At 41.5% G+C, this 20878-nt stretch overlaps 1 protein-coding gene and 1 pseudogene across 4 annotated transcripts in view; one reads left to right on the top strand and one right to left on the bottom strand.

Moving 5' to 3' along the window:
- Window positions 1-20878, bottom strand: part of dhx36 (DEAH (Asp-Glu-Ala-His) box polypeptide 36) — a 237055-nt gene that overhangs the window by 47696 nt on the left and 168481 nt on the right.
- Window positions 4914-5408, top strand: wu:fb55f04 (annotated as a pseudogene). The gene is given in 1 exon segment (NR_023341.1): window positions 4914-5408. The product of NR_023341.1 is annotated as a wu:fb55f04 (transcript).

Raw genomic sequence — 20878 nt, 5'->3', positions numbered from 1 at the left:
ACTGAGCTTCCTTCTAAACATCTCTGTGAACTTCAACTTGTTCAGAGCCATGCAGCTCGAGTCATTTCTAGCACTCCATCTCAAGAGCATATCACACCACTTCTCTATCAGCTTCACTGGCTTCCGGTAAAGTATCGTATTGATTCTAAAATATTACTTCTGACTTTTAAGGCGCTTCACAGACTTGCTTCATACCCCTTCTCGCACTTTTAGATCAGCCAACTCATTTTCCCCGGTTCCACCTCGCACTTAATTTAGCACAATGAGAGCCAAATCTTTCAGCTCTACGGCTTATGGAATTCACTTCCCCTGGACCCAAGGAGCAGTAAAAGCCTTCACACTTTTAAATCTCATCTTAAGACGCATCTTTTTAGACAGGCTTTCCTATGACTACCATGCTATTTTATTCTTTGATGTGTTTCAACTTCAATTTTGTGTGGCATTGTTCTATTTTTATATTAATTGTTTTATTAAATTGTTTTGGTATGTCTGTTGATGCTCGTTGCAAGAAAGGCGCCATTTATAAATAATAAAAAAAAAAATATATTATTATTGTTAGAAAAATGACTTTGCAGAGTAAGGTTCCCAGCTTTACAGAAGGAGCATATTATAAAGCATACCTGGTACAGTATAATATTTTGCAATTTGCATATGTCAGACTGGTTGATGCTTAACGAAATTATATATTTTATGTTTTATTCATTATTAAAAGTATCATATTATTAGTGGGGCTTGCCTTTAGGTAAATTCAATATTGTTATTTACCATACTTCTTCTTCCGGAGACTTTTTTCAGTGCTTAAGTAGTCCTGCAGTTTTCGTCCCAGAGCCTTCAAATTATAAGCTGTGTCCTTGGAGCGCTAAGAAGTCCTAAATTGGTCCCATTGACTTAACATGGAGATGGGACATTTAAATTTAAATACATTGTTCCCATTAACTCCCATTATTTTAGATTAGATCAGATTCATTTTTGTCATTACACACATACAAGGCAACAAAATGCAGTTTCAATTAGGTGTAAAAAAGTACTTAAGTTATAAAGTGCAATGATAAAAAACGCTCTGGTTACTTAAGTAACCCTCGTTCCCAGAGGAGGGGAACGGAAAAGCTATTAGTGGATTTATTCATTAATCCAGGAATTGGGAGATTTTGTTTCAGAAAGCCAATCATCTGAAAGAATATACAACGGGCCAATGAAATGCAAATGAATTGGCAGTGTAAGTTTGCGCACGTGTGCCTTTTTGCCAGTTATCTCTGCATATAAGCACAGGGAAGCAAGGAAATGCCATTCTTTTATGCTGAAGAGACTGACACTTACAGCTAAGGAACAGTCATTATGTCGATGCTAAATAGCATTTCCGTTCCCCGAGGGGTTACTTTAGTAACCAGAGGGTTCCCCTTCGGATGGGGAACTTCAATGCTATTAGTGGATTTATTTGTTAATCCACGAATTGGGGGAATGTATGGAAAACACCATAATGACTGCACCTTACCTTCGCCTCCGATGAGAGGATAGCCAGGCATAGCGTGAGCGCTCCTGCATCAAAGAGAGGCGCGGTCCTCCAACGTGGTCCCTGGCCCTTACTTAACCCACTTCAAAAGAAGTTTTACGGATTTAGATATATTTTTTGGGAAGTCGCAAACGTCTAGATAATTCTAGGAAAATAAGACAGTACGTTGGGAAAGCGTGCAGTCCCAATAGGGAGGACGCTGCAGAAGTCATCTGCTACCCAATGGGGGAGATAGGATGGCAAAAATACATATGGACTAGCCCTGAAAAGGAGGAGTACGCATTTAATAAGATGGTTAGCGGAGAGGGAAGACACGGATCCACCCGTGAGGGGGGACTGCACCGTGGCTGAATAAGCATATGGGATCGCCTAGTGGGGATACCCAAAACGCGGGCTGACCAGCGGGCAGACCTACAACGTAGTGGGCCAGCAAATGACTCCTACCCCTAAGTCAGTGCTCGAGGCCTCGGAGGAATCTGCAGGGCTGACCTGACGGGGAACTTTACTGACAGATAAAAAGGCGAACATATCTCCGTGTAAGGGAGAATGGCGCAGCAAGCGTGTTTCAACGCCTTCACCGAATTGTTTCCTCAATAACCAAGGGTTACCTAATACCCTTGAGGAAACGAGATCCACTCGCAGATTGTAAAACCTTGCAAATGTATTAGGTGTCGCCCAGCCCGCAGTGCTACAGATGTCTGTTAGAGAGGTGCTGCGTGCACGTGCCCATGAGGATGCGATGCTCCGAGTGGAGTGCGCACGCACTCTCGGGGGACATGGCTTGCCTTGGCTCTGATAAGCGAGAGAGATGGCATCCACTATCCAGTGGTTACAGCACTTCCCTGCTGCCGACCGCCATAACAGATGAAGAGCTGCTCAGATGATCTAAAGCTCTGAGAGCGGTCCAGATAAATACGCAATGAGCAAACTGGACAAAGTAAGGAAAGAGCTGGGTCTGCCTCCTCAGGGGGCAGCGCTTGCAGGCTCACTACCTGGTATTAAAACAGAGGAGGAACCTTGGGTCTCAGGAACGTGAGAGTAAGCCAGCATGAATTACAGGCACGAGTCACTGACCGAAAAATGCCTCCAGGTCCCCGACCCTCTGTCTTCAGGGACAGAAAAGGGATCTGACGCAGGCTCGTGAGAACGAGGGCGAGATCCTAAGAGGGCATGAGAGGGGTGAATTAATTTTCCTAGCGCCTCTGAGGAACCGGATGATGAGGTTATGCCTTCTCACGATGCTGTCAGTCAACGTGTCATGAGAGCGAAGATGGCAGCCACGTAACCTTGAGTGTGGAAGGCGACAGCCTGCTCTCCGGCGTCTCTTGGCGTAAAGAAAGCACAACGCTGATCTGGCAAATTTCGGGGGTCCTCTCTGCGAGAGACGCACTGTTCAGTGAATAGACTCCACTTCAGGGCATAGGCGCACTCGAGGAGGGGGCTCTAGCCCGAGTGACGGTATTAACCACCGCAATCGTTAGGTTACTGAAAGAAATATCCATGTAGTCACTCTCCAAATATTCTGTTTTGTAACTGTGTCTTATCTTATTGTAAGTTGTCCCTGTACTAGGCGCCTTGACGTTGCGCCTTGACATTCTTGAGCACTGGATAAAATTGTTCTGCCTAACTGAGCTGAATATTTGCACGTATTCATAACCCATGTAACCCTGAGTATGATGTATAAAAGCTGGGAATACCCCAGTCTTCTTTAGAAGAGAGCAATAAACTGTTGGATTCACATCTCTCAGTTGTTGTTGCCTTCCTGGAGCTCCAGCTTACTGAGGAAACACACAGACGATCTGCAATTTATCCCAACAACTTGGTGACCCCCGACGTGATGAAGCTGATCAGGTAAGACATGAATTTGGTTTTGACTACCTGATTAGTTTCATCACTGAACTGAGTGTTCAGGAAGCTGGCAAGACATGAATTTGGTTTGACTGCCTGATAAGCTTCATTACTGAACTGAGTAATCCTTGGCTGGGATTTTCCCTGAAAAGCCAAGAAGAGCGCGCTATACAAAAGTAAAACGATCATTCTGTGTGTTTTCTAGTAAGTATTTACTAACATGGGTGGTTCATACCCCAAGCCTGAGATAGGGGAAGGCCCTAAAGATTGGATGTATCGATGTGGGTGGGGATATTACACTAATCCATGGTTAGATAATCTAGCAGGGTGGACTGAGGCACAAGCGATGCGTCCCTACCCTAGAGATGGGTCATTTGACCCCCATGTGCTAAAACGGGCTCACAAATTAATTTATGAAAGTGAAGGAGATCCCGAATGGGACCATGATTATATGAAAAAGGGTTATGAAATCTGGATGAAGATGATGAGTGTGTGGAATGATAAACAAAATATTAACCTACCAAAAGAGGTAAAGAAATTAATTCCGAAGCCTCTTAAAGGATCAGCATCAAAGATTGAGGTAAAAAGAAAGGAGACACCCAAAGTGCCTCCAGCCCCTGTTGTTACTGTTCCCTCAGTTACAGTCACTGTTCCTACTCCTACCCTCTCCTCCCCCATTCCTGATGAGGGGCAAGGAAAGGCACATCAGAGGATGCCTCTGTATCCTGTACAAGAATTAGAGGGGCTTCGCACAGAGAAACCAGACCAAGGGGATAATCAGGCTTTCCTATGGGTCTCAAAGAAAAGGGGACATGCTGAAGTAACCCCTCCCTCCGCAACACAGCTCAAGGATGTCATTTCACTGCTTCCTGATATGAGCAGGCCAGTAGAATTTGTAGAAACTATGATACGTGTCTCTAGAAATGCGCAGCTTACAGGAGCTGATTATAAATTTATATTGATGAACAAAATGGGGTCTCAAGCAAAGGCTTCGAACGATGACTGGCAATGGTCTGTTCGATCAAACTTTGAATGTCGCCCTCCAACAAATGGGGGGTGCGCAGCCATACCCTCATAACTGATTTAATAACGGCTTGCCATTGTAATGGAAATTCATTTTTAGATGAACATGTGTAGGGAAAACTTGCTTACTCCTCATCTTTAGATGTGTGAAAAGTCACTTGTGTTCACAGTGTACTTTTGTTTATACAGCCTTAACATTCCCGTATGTGACCACCTGGTCCTTATCTTTCCAATTAGGCTTTAAGATGAACATTTGTTAGGGGTAAGGGGCATGGGCTGTGTGATATATGACAGGGAAGCAGCAGGATGGTTTTCACACCTGTCGTGGTATGTGTGGTTTGGGTTGAACTGGAGTTGACCTCGTAAGCAGCACAACCCAGATAAAAGGATGAGCACACTTTGCTTCATGGTCTCACTCTGCAGAAACTGTTGTTGCTGTATGACTGTGACCTTCTTTGCAAAGAATAAAAGCTTTGAAAAGACATCCCGGGTAAGACTTTGTTTCTTGACCACCGAGAGCGCCTCCTTAAAGGAAATTGCCACTACAATTTGGTGTCAGAATAGTGGGATGTCTTGGAGGAACTTTTCCGGACCCTGCGGACGGTGACTGATCATCCTGGGACTTCGTGTCACAGCCCTGCCCCACTTGGTTGAGGGTTGAGGGGCCGACCGCCGGGCTCGGAGAAGAACCCCACTGACATCTGGGAAAAAGAACTCAGTGGCATCTGAACTCTCTGGTAAGAAACAAATTCTTTGTTTATTGTTAAAAAAGAAATTTAACAAGTTTTGGGCATTTGATTAGGCAATTTAAAAGGGTTTTTACTGCAATTTGGGTCATCACCATGCTGGCGGGTCTGTCTCTGTGGGATAGCGGCGTGATTAATACAAGTGAGATCTGACATCAGGCGGGGATCGAGACCTTTTTACAAGTGAGATCTGGCGTTTAGCTGAGATCAAGACCTTACACAAGTGAGATCTGGTGCCTGACTAAGATCAAGACCTTTCTAATACGTTTGGCTAGCTAACTGCGATTTACTCCCGGGAGGGGGTTGAAATCAGGGGGCTGTGCGATTTACTTCCAAAAAAGAGGTTGAAATCCAGGCTGTGCGATTTACTTCCAGAAGGAGGTTGAAATCAGGGGCCAAGCGATTTACTTCTAAAAGGAAAGTGAAATTGTGTGCCACGAGAAATAGAGCTGAAAAGCTTAACTTGTCGATTTTAGGTGAAAAATCGAAATCTGTTGGAGACGTCCAACAGATTAATAGGTACCGACAAAGTCCAAGGGAAAGATTATTGCCAGCATGGGGAGGTCCCAAAGTAAGGTGAGAAAATATGATAAACCGGTGTTTTGGAATATGGAAAAAAATTTTATTGAAAATTTTTTTTTTAAAAAGCATGCAAGATATAGGAAAACTAATAAAGTATCACAAGTTTCTGAGGGAAAGGGAATGTTGAGTGTTACTAGGTTAAAGAAAATGAAAGAGTTGATTGAGAAGGCAGAAGGAAAAGCAGGTTGTTTTTGTGAAAGGCATGTGTGTGTGTCGTGTGGAGACACTGTTGATTGTTGGCTAAAAAAGGCAGATAAGAGGCAAAGAGGAAAATGCTGCAGAGGCAGCTGGCATGTAGGGAAGAGAATGAAGAAGTGGCATGTAGGGAAAAGAATGAAGGAGATAAAGTGAAGGAAAAAGCAAGTGAAAAATGTGAAAGTGTGAATGAAAGATTAATTAGCATTGCTAATCTTTTCTATACATCTGTTTCCATACATGTACCGCCGTACCATCACTATCCCGTGGCTGAGCTGTGAGCCCTGAGAACTGACCCAGACCTCAACTGCTACTGTCCCAGAAAACCTCCAACCGCACCAACGAAATTCCCACCTCAAGCAAGTGGAGGACATCAGTTTGAACTGGAGAAATGGACATTTAACAGACATTTTGCTGTGTGCTCAACATGTTGAAGACAAGCTGACAGCGAAGCAGGACAAGAAGAAAGCAGAAAACGAGCTGTGCATGGCTCTGGTACAAGCAGCCAACCATAGATCCAACCAAGACCTGACAACCAAAGATATCACAAGTTCAAAGGCAACAAAGGTGTCAAGGGTGAGAAAGATACCAGAAGATGGAGAAACTGGAATGTGACGGATGGCGATGAAATCTGCAGAGCCTGTGGTGTACATGACGAGAAACTGTACTAAATGTCTGCGCTTGCCACCGAGATGGACTTTTGGTCAAGGATTGATCTGAAAGACGCGAACCAACAACTGAGCTGATGTGCGGAGAGGGAAGAGCAGAACGGAGAGGGTCTGGGCAAGCAGCCAACAGCTTCAGTAAAGGGAAGTGAACATATTTTTACTAACAAGTTTAAATGCAGACACATTTTTATACACACATATTCACATACACTGACATACTTTTGGCTCTCTGCAATGAAAAAAAAAAGCTTGCATTTCCCACTGTAATTTTGATCACAGTAATGTTGATCATTTTTCTGATGAAATGGCATTGTTTTTTTTTTTAGTGAAGCATTTTTTAAATATGCCAAAATATGCTATGTTGATTTAGAATACATTGGTTGAGTTTGTAGCTGATAGTGGAGCTAGCAGATCTTGCATACGACTATGTGACCTACAGTGTGAAATACCTTTGAAAAACAAATTTCACGAGTCTCTGTCTGCATCTGGTCATACAGTGATCGAGCGATTTACAGCTCCACTGACCTGTGAGACAGAGGGGGGTAAAATTTTCAACCACGCATTTGTTTGTTTGCCAAAATGTCTGATACCACTCATTGGAGGGGATATTCTGTGTAAATTAAACTTAGTTCTAACAGCAGACTTCTCAGGTGTGAGAGTAAAAAAAAAAAAAAAAGAGGAATTTTGTTGTTTGCTGGTTGAATCACAGACTCATTGAAAACAATGGGCTGATGTAATCTGCAAATTGGCTAAAGATTGAGTAAAACCTTTTGACATTGATATGTCTCTTGGTGAACTGCATTGCACGTCACATGTCGTAATTTACAGATGAGGAATTTGAGAAAGCTTGGTTTGAGACAAATGTGAATGAAACGTTGATTTTAGAGAAAATGTACTAAAAGGATAGTCTGTGTGCAGTTTCAGTGTCTCTGTCAGAAAAGCAGCTTTCATTCTATCTCATGTTAGCACAGGCTGTGCCTCACATATCAGTTTGCAAGGGTAAACATCAGTCTTGGGCTGATTTAGGCCTATCTGAGAGTAGAGAGAAAGGGTTAGAATGGATTGAGAGCTCGAGAGTATTTCGGGTGGACAGTGAAACTGAAATAGCTGTTTCAAGAACTTTGACTGATATTGACAAAGTTTGCGTAAAGAATTCTTGCATGGTTGACTTTAACGCTGCAGACATACATCCAGCTTTAACAGAAATACCAAGTGAATTATGGGCTAAAAGCAAGTATGATGTTGGTTTAATCAAAGGTTGTGATCCAGTCACAATCGCTGCAAAATCTGATTACAGACCTTGCCAAAAACAATATCCTTTGAAAAGGGAAGCCATTGAGGGCATTACCCCAGTATTTGAGGCTTTACTGGAACAGGGTGTTATTGTACCATGCAACAATTCTGAGGTTCGCACCACTATTTTTCCTGTAAAAAAGATAAGGGATAATGGGATGCCTTCAGAATGGCGTTTTGTAAAAGATTTGCAAGCAGTAAATGCAGCTGTCAAACAAAGGGCTCCATTAGTTCCAAATCTGTACAGAATTTTGTCACAAATTCCTGAAAAATCACAATTTTATTCAGTGGTTGATTTGGCAAATGCATTTTTCAGTGTGCCAGTTGACAAAGACAGCCAGTTTTGGTTTGCATTAAATTTTAATGGTAAAGGCTACACTTTTACACGTCTGTGTCAGGGTTTTACAGCATCTCCAACTTTATAGAATGAAGCGTTGTTAAGAAGTTTGAAACCTTTGACCCTGACAGCTGGAACTGCTTTGTTACAGTATGCTGGTTACCTGTTAATATGTGCCGAGAATGAAGAGATGTGTGTGAAAGACACTGTGACTCTCCTTAAGCATTTGGCTAAGGAGGGCCACAAAGTCAGTTTGACAAAACTGCAGTTTGTTAAACAAGAGGTAACATTTTTAGGGCACGTCATTACACCACACAGCAAATCTCTGTGTGAAAAAAGGGTGAGTGGTATAAAAAATGTACCAAAACCTCTAACGAAAAAACAAATGTTGTCTTTTTTGGGTATGTGTTCATATTGTCGCACATTTATTCCAAATTATGCAATTTTGGAACAACTCTTGAGAGCCCTAACATTAGGGAAGGGGATGAAATCCACTGACAAACTAGAGTGGACAACAGAGGCAAAGCAGGCATTTGTAAACATGAAGTTACAAATGGCTGAGGCCCCTGCAATGGGTTTGCCTGTACCAACAAAACCATTTGTTCAGATGGTAGATGAAAGAGGTGGGTTCATGACGTCATTACTCCTACAGGATCATGGAGGTAGACTGCGACCTGTGGCCTATTTTTCGAGCAAACTTGACCCCGTAGTAGCAGGCCTGCCACGTTGCTTAAGAGCAGTGGCGGCTGCAGAAAAAAGCTGTTATGGCTTCAAGATTTTTGTTGGGTATTCTGATTTGATATTGATGGTGCCACATTCTGTGTCCATGATTCTCCAAGAACAAAAAACATCGCATCTGTCAACAGCCCGCTGGCTGAGATATCACACTATCTTGTTAGATATGCCAAATGTGACTGTTAAACGATGTACTGGTTTGAATGCGGCTACTCTTCTTCCTACTGAGGAAGATGGGGAAGAGCATCATTGTTGTTTAACAGCACTTGAACAGATGTGTACACCACGACCTGACCTTTCTGACGAACCACTTGAAAATTGTAACAATGTCCTCTTTGTGGATGGTTCAGCGTTTAAAGATCCACAAACAGGCCAGAATAAAGTTGGTTACGCTGTAACAACTGAATTTGATGTGGTGACCTCTGGGAAATTGCCAGGGCACTATTCTGCACAGGCCGCAGAGCTCGTGGCGTTGACAGAAGCATGTAAATTAATGGCAGAAAAAGAGGCTACAATTTACACTGACTCAAGGTATACATTTGGGGTAGCTCTTGATTTTGGGGCTCTGTGGAAACACAGAAAATTTCTTAAGTCTGATGGTCGACCAATAGTCAATGCTCCTTTAGTGGCAGCGCTGCTGGATGCGATTTTTACTAACTGACAAACTGGCCATTTGTAAATGCGCAGCGCACACTAACAATAAAGATTCTGTTTCTGCAGGTAACTCCAGAGCAGATAGAGCAGCAAAAGTCGCGGCATCACGAGACAAGGATTACTGCGAATGTTCTTTGCTATCTGCTGATGATAACAATGACGTGTGTTCTTCTTTGCAGGACATGCAGACCTTCGCGACGGGGCTGGAGAAAAAAAACAAAACAAGTGGAGACAGTCTGGCTGTGTGATGAAAGATAATGTGTGGATGTGTGCTGAGGGCAAGGCGTGTTTACCAAAACATTTTTTCCAACATTATGCGAAATTACTTCACGGTAAAGATCATGCGTCAAAAACAGCAATGGTTGCGCAAATGAATGAACTGTGGTTCACAAAGGGGTTCACTACATTTGCGGACAATTTCTGTAGACGATGTGTAATTTGCAACACACATAATGTGGCCAGAGCGATAGAAGTCCCACAATCATCTCATCCACCTCCAACAGGGCCATTTGAATATTTGATGATGGATTTCATTGAATTGTCCCCATGTAATGGGAAACGGTACTGTTTGGTGATGGTTGACATGTGGTCAAAATGGGTTGAAGTTTTTCCAACCTCAAAACAAGATTCGGCTGCGGTAGCAAAAGCGTTACAGACGGAAATTGTACCGCGATGGGGAATACCACGAAAAATAAGTTCAGATAATGGTACTCATTTTGTTAATGAAGCAATCAAACAAGTGGGCCAATACTTGGAAATTGATTTGAGAACACATTGCAGTTACCATCCAGCTTCAGGAGGAGCTGTTGAAAGAGAAAAAGGTACACTGAAGAACAAATTGGCAAAATGTTTTGAAGACACATGGGTTCAAGCTTTACCCATTGTCCTGAAGTACATGAGAATGAGAAAAAGATCAAAAATGAATTTGAGCCCGTTTGAAATTCTCTTTGGTAAACCACCGCGTGCAGGTGTGAATGGGGGAAAACAGCAGCTGCCCTCAACAGATGTGTGTGAGAATGACATGTTGAATTACTGTAAGATATGTCTCATATGTTGTCCGATGTTTGTGTGCAGGTAAAGGCCGCACAGGGGAAGGCTGCTGAGAGACCACTGCACAGTCTGAGGCCTGGCGACTTCGTGGTGATTAGGGACCTGAGGAGAAAGAGCTGGAGAGCAAAGCGCTGGCTGGGTTCATTTCAAGTGCTACTGACCACGGAGACGGCGGTGAAGGTCGCAGAGCGGGCGACGTGGGTGCATGATGGGCACTGCAGGAAAATTCCATCTCCTGAGGAGGATTCCATGAGGGAGTAGGAGAGAAAGAGGGGCTCTGAAATCATCTGAAGGAAAACAGCAGGCTGTTATCTGAGGGAAGCAAGGTCACAGCTGGGGAGAAACAACAACAACCCAAGAGGTGTGTGTGAAACAGTAACTTCTGAATACAACACCAAGCAGCACGCAGACGGAGGATAAAGCGACCAAAAAGAGAGGTGAATAAGCTGTGCTTGACCATCGCATTAAAGATCTGAAGATGGAAGAAAAGATTAGCTGCCATCCATTCCGTGTGCAAGGAATGTGTGGTCTGAGGAGAACAACACTGGCATTGCAGCTAGTGTCACCTTAATTAACCTGATTACAGCAAAACATTACTGACATTGTGACCCACATGAGAATGACAGTAAAAGAACCTAAGAAAGTTAGCAGCCCATAGCTAGATTGGCTGTCATTTAAGTGGGGAAACTGGATCTACTGGGCCTTTACTGTGGTGTTACCTGTATTGGGGGTGGGTGTAGTGATATTAAGTTGTCTTTCATGTATATTCAGATTTGTATTATGGTCAGTGGGCAGACTGATTACAACTAAAACATCCCATCAGATGATAAGAGTGGCCGTGAATGAAGAGGGTATGAATATTGACATGGGTGAAGATTTTGATTATGACTTTGATGATAGCAGCAGCTACATAGTAATGGATAAAAAAAAACTGTAAACAACTGAGAACAAAATTTTAAGTGACGGCTGTTACTTAATTGGGAAAATATTAACGAACCAGATTTTTTGAAATTTAAGATAACTATCTGCTTGCTTATATATGTTCTGTAACAAATCTCAAAAGAGTGATCATTTACATGAAAATTGAGAGAAGGGTGTAAATGTGATATATGTTTAAGAGTACAGAAACAACGTGTTCCTATGTTCATGAGTGTTATTGATGAATTGCTGTAGAGTGTTAATAATTTTTAACTGATTGAAGAAATGTTTCTAGAATTTTGTTGTGTGAACAAATCAATAATGTGAAAAAAACAGGCAATTTCTGGGATTTGAACCTCTGTGGGGTGACTGAGGGTCCGATTTCGATCGGGAGCGCAACAACAGTGATTATTCGTTTAGCCCGGCTCCCAGGGAAGAGGGATGTTTTGAAAGATAAATCTTAATGGGGAAACTATTAAGAAGAGTGTTTAAACATCTCTAGTGTATTTGATGTGTGCAGAAACCTGTTAAATGATTTTTGTAATCAGTGTGATTTTGTATTCAATTGAAAAATGAATTTAATAGTGAGTTATCAATGAATGATAAAAAGAGAGGAATTGTAATGGAAATTCATTTTTAGATGAACATGTGTAGGGAAAACTTGCTTACTCCTCATCTTTAGATGTGTGAAAAGTCACTTGTGTTCACAGTGTACTTTTGTTTATACAGCCTTAACATTCCCGTATGTGACCACCTGGTCCTTATCTTTCCAATTAGGCTTTAAGATGAACATTTGTTAGGGGTAAGGGGCATGGGCTGTGTGATATATGACAGGGAAGCAGCAGGATGGTTTTCACACCTGTCGTGGTATGTGTGGTTTGGGTTGAACTGGAGTTGACCTCGTAAGCAGCACAACCCAGATAAAAGGATGAGCACACTTTGCTTCATGGTCTCACTCTGCAGAAACTGTTGTTGCTGTATGACTGTGACCTTCTTTGCAAAGAATAAAAGCTTTGAAAAGACATCCCGGGTAAGACTTTGTTTCTTGACCACCGAGAGCGCCTCCTTAAAGGAAATTGCCACTACACCATCTTCCCTCGCAACTGGCCATTGTTAAAACTCAGGGCCATTCGAAGGAACACACTGATGAAGCCAAAGGAAACGCTCTGGCTGACCGACATGCTAAATTAGCAGCACAACAGCCTTTGCCTGAGGACTCTATGCACGTTTCCTTGTTGTCTACAACCTCGGCTTCGGGGATGCTCCCTGACATTGATTTGGCTATGTTACAAGCATCAGCCACTGACGAGGATAAGTCCTTCTGGGACGCCTTTTCTTCCACGTTTGATGAAAAGATGGGTCTATGGCACGACAACACTGGTCGCCTATGTCTCCCACATGTGGCACTGTCATTCCTCGTCCACGAATTTCATGGTGTCACTCATCGTGGACGAAGAGGGGTACATGAAACAATGCGATCTTTGTTTTGTGTCCCAAAACTAGAAACCACTATTAATAACATACTTGACAAATGCCTTATATGTGCTCAATATAATGTATCAAAGCCTGTGGCACAGCACCAACATTTACCAAGACCAATTACACCTTTTTCTGAATGGCAAGTAGATTTCACGCATATGCCCAAGAGGGGACCGTTTAAGTATCTACTGGTTTGCGTGGATAAATTTTCAAAATGGGTAGAAGCTTTTCCTTGCTCAAGGGAAAATGCACATGTGGTAACACAGAAACTGATCTCTGAAATTATACCTAGATATGGGATCCCACAAAGTATCGATTCAGATAAAGGAACACCTTTTACATCAAAGGTAACGCAACAATTGGCAACTGAATTAAATATAAATTGCCGTTTCCACATATCCTATCATCCACAATCATCTGGATTTGTGGAGCGAACTAACAGAACCTTGAAAGGAAAGATAAAGAAGGCCTTAAGACAACACTGTCATAAAGATTGGGTAAAAATTTTACCAATAGTACTAGCAGATTTGAGAATGACACCACAAGCAAATTTGAATTCTTTATCACCATATGAGGTGGTCATGGGAAGACCTTTCCCTATCCCATGGCAAGGGGGAATTATGGGAGTGGGTATAGAGCTTTCTAACCACATATCAGAAATCTCAGCGGCCCTAATTCAGAAACTTAATCAGTATTGGGAAAGGGTAACAAAGAAACACCCTGAAATTCCACTTGAGGCAGCACACCCTTTCCAGATAGGGGACAAGGTGCTAATAAAAGATATAAAACCCCAGAAAGATTTAACTGACCCCAAATACGAAGGGCCAGCTGAGGTTCTGGCTGTTACACGCACTGCTGTATTAACTGATCTTTTTCCACAGTGGATCCATGGCACCAGAGTGAAACCATTGAAGTAAATGTCTATGATATGACATTAATAGTTTTTGTTTTGCAGACTACTTCTACTGATAACCCTACTGGGACTGACACAGGCCCACACTGAAGTACACAACTTATTCTGGCAGTATGCTAACTGGACTGCACGACAGACAACCAATGAGTCATGTGTTGTCTGCCAAGAAGTGTTCTCCTCTGCTGTGACTATATCCTTGAAACCTTTGCCTTTTACATGTACTAAACTTGCTTTTTGTACAAATGCTTTGGGAGATATTTATGAGTGGCGCCCCACATGTGTTTCTAACAAGAAAACATGGGAGCCTCTTTGCAAATCAACTAGCAGAAAGAATCATTCTGTTGTAATACCTACACCTAGAACTATGGGTTTGAATATTTTGTTGACGAAACCCCAGGGGTTCACTTTTCCTTTTTGCTTTAATGGGACAAATGGAGGTAATGTATCCACCTTAAGAGCTAAAGATTGTAATATAGTAATTGGCGAGAGGGATCGATTTTCAGGGGTATATTTACCGTGGCGAAAGAATAAAAAATATAGTTCTCTACTAAGTGTTTGTCCACGTTACATCCCAGGCACCTGTGAACTGAACAAACTTAAATGTGCTAATATCACAAATGAGACAGCTGTCACGGCATGTTACAACCTGAACAACACATACTGTTAACGCAGCAACGTAACTTGTGTCCCCACTTGGCCGAGACAGGATGCGGTCCTGGCCGATGACTGGTACTGGTATTGTGGGGGAGAAACCATCTTCAACACTTACCCCACCAATTGGACTGGTCTTTGTACTGTGATCCAATTACAACACATGGTCACTGTCATGCATCTTGCCAGACAATCCAAAAGGGAACGGAGGTCAGTTCCCCAGGACGACGTACCCGACGAACACCTTATGAGATCACACTGGACTAGATTCTGGGAGGCTATGATTCCCAGTTTTGGCGTAGCAGATGCCTTAAAACAGCAAGAGATCATGCATTATAGACTGGCCTCTTTTATAAACAGTACCACGGATGCCATTTCTGGACTAAGAGAGGAGATGAGAGCTCTGAGACTAATGACTATGCAAAACAGACTGGCTCTGGACATGCTCTTAGCGGAAAGGGGCGGGGTCTGCTCCCTGGTCGGAGAGAGCCAATGCTGCACTTACGTTCCCGCGGATGATGAGGATCTTGGACGAGTAGGAAAAGCTGTAAAGGCGATGAAAAGGATATCATCACAGGTGTATGAGGATGAGATGAAGGAAAGAAATTTTAATTGGGGATGGGGATTTTTAGAAAGCCTGTTTGGATCATTGGCTCCATATGTCTCAATGGTAGTACCGGTACTTATTATTTTCTTATATGTATGTATTTTTGGTCCATGTCTTCTGAGATGTTTTATGGCACGAATGTATAGGATGGTTAATGCCTTAGGTAAAGGGTATGAACATTTAGCTATGAATGGAACTGAGGGTAACCATTTAACAAATAGAGTTTATGAGAATATGGTATGATCCAGGCTCTTGTAAGAAACTGAGCCTGGAAGAGGGGATTGAAAGAAATATCCATGTAGTCACTCTCCAAATATTCTGTTTTGTAACTGTGTCTTATCTTATTGTAAGTTGTCCCTGTACTAGGCGCCTTGACGTTGCGCCTTGACATTCTTGAGCACTGGATAAAATTGTTCTGCCTAACTGAGCTGAATATTTGCACGTATTCATAACCCATGTAACCCTGAGTATGATGTATAAAAGCTGGGAATACCCCAGTCTTCTTTAGAAGAGAGCAATAAACTGTTGGATTCACATCTCTCAGTTGTTGTTGCCTTCCTGGAGCTCCAGTTTACTGAGGAAACACACAGACGATCTGCAATTTATCCCAACAGTTACCTAAGTCTTCCTCGCTTCTAAGGACCACCCGTGGAGGTTCCAAGAATCGGGGCGAGGGTGCCAGATGGTGCCCTGTCCCTGAGAGGGTAGGTGCTCTCTCAAGGGGATCTGCCAGGGGAGGGCCATCGCGAGGAGGGAGAGCTCTGACATCCAGGTCAGGTTGAGCCAGAGGGGCGCAACCAGCAACCTGTTCCTAGTCCTCCCTGACTAGGAATCACTGGGGGAAACGCGTATTTATAGCGCATTTATTATGTATGGCCATACATCCAAAGCTCTTCGCAATCATTAGGGGGGTCTTTCCACACTACCACCAGTGTGCAGCATCCACTTGGATGATGCGATGGCAGCCACAGGACAACGCGCCAGTGCGCTCATCACACACCAGCTATTGGTGGAGTGGAGAGACAGTGATAGAGCCAATTTGTTGGATGGGGATGATTGGAGGGCCATGATCGTAAGGGCCGATTGAGGGACTTTGGCCAGGACACCAGGGTTACACCCCTACTCTTTACGAGAAGTGCCATGGAGTTTTTAATGACCACAGAGAGACAGCCCAAGGAACTTGAAGGATGAGATAGGCTCAACAGCCATCCCATTGACGTAAATAGGATCACGTGAGCCTAATCATCAAGGCAAAATCATCTCAATATGATGATGAAACTCTAAAGCCACACCATAAAATTGATTCAATATAATGCCATTATAACAGTAGTGTCATAAAGACATATGGGTAGGCTCATTTGACTCAGGCAACCAATCAGCATCTTAATAATAATGAGGCTCTCAAGCCACACCCCCAAAGTGATTCCATAGACTGCATTATGATAGGCCTAGATGTATATCTTTGCATAGTAGTGTCATAGAGACATGGGGTTATATCTCAATGGATTTAGACAATCACCGTACTCAAGCTCACTCTGTAACCACGACCATAGCAACTAAACGGAGTACCCTAGCAACCATTTATCAACATTTATATCTCAGCATCATAACATAGTAGAGACGTCGTGATTGGCTTGTTTGACTCATTTTTGTTTGAATGAGTCAGTTTTGCCTAGCAACCACTCAGGACACCCTAGCAACACCTTAGCAACTGTCTTTTAATGCCTTAGCAATCACTCAGAACACGCTAGCAACTACCTAGCAACCACTCTGAACATCATAGCAACCAGCTAGCAATGCATCAGCAACCATTTAAAATGGTAATGCATTGTACCACAGCGAATTTCCACAGCAAATCCCGTTCACATTTTCTTCAGGAATTGTACATATTTTGTTTCTTGCTTCTATTACTGCGAGAATATTAAGGCCATTGCTTATTTATAATATCTTATATAAAAAAATATATAATTTTAAAAGAAAGTCTGAATGTGTCTATAAGCTACCTTGTTGGAATGTCTTCTGAATAAAATGAAAAAAATGAAAGGATTGGTGAGCTCATTAATCATCCTGCAAATGAAGCAGAAGTATGGGATCCAAAGGAAGTGAGCTGAACAAACAGAGTCTGAAGGGGGTTGCATACCCGATGTGCCGCAAGATGGCACGCTATGTCGCGTCACGCTGCGCCATGCATTTTAGAATTTTAAACATAGATTTATATTCGGGTACGCACACGACTCAGGACACTGTTCATATTTCTGATGCACCACAGAACACCATCCGAATAGTTCCTTTTACTGTAAATAGCATGTGAATGTGCGCGTCTGGTGTGGGATAATTCCAACTGTCATATGCAGTTGTGGTGCATACAGTGTGCGATGCTCTTGAGGGACAAGTTTGGTACAATAAATGTTACTTCATGTTTAAAGTAGATTCAATTTGTCTAAACATAGATCTCATTCTGAGGTTATAATTTCAGAACAAAATGTAAAAGAGAATCACTGAATACAATGGCATAATGATTCTGCTTGTTCACAGAAGGTACTTAATTTAGTTTCCTTCAAGCAATACATCAGTTTTTAAGACTAATGCTTGACAATTGAATTTTAATGGGATAGTTCAAACAAAAATGAAAATAATGCCATCTTTTTACTCAATTTGGTTACCTCCAACAATTTACTTGTATAGTATTGTTTTTTTCCTACAATGGATGTCAGTGGTTACAGGTTTCTAACATTCTTCGAAATATCTGCTATCAACTAAACAGTCCTCCCTTTACCACATCCTTACATTCCTGAGACACGGAAACGCAGTGTGAAAAAATGCTTCTGAATGAAAATGGTTCAGAATTATTCAAAATCTTACTGCTGCACAAACTGCCACAGAAAAGATTTCTACTACAAAAGATTGCAGTTTTTGAAACTTGCGATCTGACCAGAATTGCCGTATCACACAGGACTGATTCATTGTAGAGCACCACAGCATACAGCTGGTGAGTCTTGTAAACAGGGTTCATACAGGCACAGCATAATGAAAATAAATATAAATAAATAAATACATAAATACAAAAAATAATAATAATAAAAATAAATAAATAAATAAATAAATAAAAAATACAGTATTTTCAACAACCCATAAAAACATTGGATAGGAATTATCAATTAATAAATAATAAAATGTAACAATAAATTATTTAATATATTAATAATTAATAATATAATAAACCAAGACTGACATGCAATGTATTGAACACCTAAAATGTCTTCTCAGTAGTTTATAAAAATACTGTATAGGAACTGTCTATCGATTTATACAAATAAAAACTAATAATAATAATAATAATAATAATAGTAATATAATAATAATATTTAATAATATATTAATAATATAATAAACCAGCAATAAATGTGCTCACTAAATGAATTATTTTTTGTAAAGCTGCTTCTGGCCATGACACATTCATACCTGAAAAGACGTGTTTAAGGTTTTATATGCTGTATTTATATGAGCTCTGTTTCACTATTGGGATGCAGACGTCATTTGTCTATATGCCAAAGAAAGTGAAGAAAAGCATCCAGAAGCCCTTTGCTCAAGTTGCCAAGTTGTCCACAGAAATAAACCTTAAAGACAATGAGATGGATCAATTCATCCAACTCCCTTGGTCATGATTTTAAAGTTCATCGGGAGTTCTATTGCCTCACTGAAAGCACTTTACAGCCTGCAAAGACTAGCAAGGTCTTAGTTGCTATGGAAACAGGGAGACTGCCTGAATTCCAGAGCAAAAGATTAAAGGATGGCATAACAATAAATCCTCAAGGTAAATATAATTGTGTAATATGCATTTTAACACAATTTGTAATCATAATATATATATATATATGTGTGCGGAGCAGCCGGTATTTGTATTTGTATTTGTTCAGGGGGGAAAAGTATTTGTATTTGTATTCGAGTAAAATTTAAAATGGCGCAAAAATATATAATTTTTCTATTACACTTCTAATTTACGTTATAGTGAAAGTATTGTTTAATTATACCCATTATATAAATTATAGACATGCAATATTGGTTGTTGTTTTTGAACATGTGACAAGAAATGTCATTGAAAAGAAAATAACATAGAAGCCATTATCTCATCCATGGTTAAACCAACAACTAATAAAATACCATTGTGAATATTATGAACCCCACCACCACCGTTCTTGTTGAAGGACACTGAATAGACAGAATAAAAACAAATTATACTTCAAAAAACTGTTCTTCTTCTGAAAGAACTTTTCTCCAATGGACAGAATTCCAAAAACTAAAATTAACTAAATAAATCTAAACAAAACCCTGCCTGGGAGATCTGGTAGAACAAAAGTATTCTATATAATACTAAAAGATACAGCCCTGCTATTATCATCTGCCAGCCACAAAACAGACACAAAGTTTGTTTTTTTGTTTTTTGTTTTTATGTTTGAAACTGACTTGCTGGGGCAGAATGTGGCTGTGTTGATGGTTTGGTGCTTGTGGAGGATTTAGCAGAACATAGCTGGGCTGATTGAGGGGATTGATGCTTGTGGGGGGTTCACAGACAGTATCAGGAGAGGATGCTTTTAGTGCATGTGATAATACATTACATAGAAGGTTGCACAGTGGCACAGTGAGTAGCACTGTCGGCTCACAGCAAGAAGGTTGCTGGTTCAAGCCCTGACTGGGTTCTCCCCATGTTGGCGTGGGTTTCCTCCGGGTGCTCCGGTTTCCCCCACAGTCCAAACACATGCAATACAGGTGAATTGGGTAAGCTAAATTGTCCCTATTGTATGTGTGTGAAAGAGAGTGTATGGATGTTTCCCAGTGTTGGGTAGCAGCTGGAAGGGCAGCCACTTTGAAATCATATGCTGGATAAATTGGTGGTTCATTCCACTATGGCAACCCCAGATTGATAAAGGGATTTAGCCGAAAAGAAATGAATGAATGATTATGGATAGAAGATGTTGACAGATGTTTAATATTTCTGCCTCTGCTGATTTCACTTTTGTAAACATTATACAGTATCAGTTTGTTTTATCTGCAGCTCCACTGACTGAAAAATTCTTCCACAAACAACATGAAGTTTTATTTATTTATTTTTTTGACTGGTGGAGGACCAAGAAATGGCTCAGAAGCAGTCTCACTCTTTTTCTATTCGGGTGCCCAAATGTATTTGAGGAGTTTCAAGTTAATAAAAAGTGACGGGAAGCTATGCTAAGGTTAACTAGCCTATAGCATATATCTTGCTGTCTGCAAAAGACAGTAATGTAGACGAACCATATAACTCCCATAGGTGCATACTATTCGACACAACTGCACAAGCATCGTTTTAACCTTTATAAACGAACGTTAACGTTACTCTGTCAACAGTCTATTGTCTAAATTACCGCGCTAACAGAGCTAACGTTGCATAAACAGAGCACCCGATTGCAAACGTCAAAAATGCAGCGTAATGGAATATCAAACTCCGCTACAAGTTTATAAACTGCATCTGGAACCCAATTAAGGTACAAAAATCTATTTATCAAAAATAGTGATGCAGTGAAGTATTTTTTTCGCTCAGCCGAGCCTTCTCTGTCTGTATCTGTGGAGAAGCTTGTGCGAGACAGCTTTTACCTCCGCCCCGCCCTCCGACGTAGTGTCTCTCTCTCTCTCTTTCT

Source organism: Danio rerio, chromosome 18, assembly GCF_049306965.1.
Source record: "Danio rerio strain Tuebingen ecotype United States chromosome 18, GRCz12tu, whole genome shotgun sequence".
Classification (NCBI taxonomy): Eukaryota; Metazoa; Chordata; class Actinopteri; order Cypriniformes; family Danionidae; genus Danio; species Danio rerio.
This window is presented reverse-complemented; position numbering and strand designations above follow the sequence as displayed.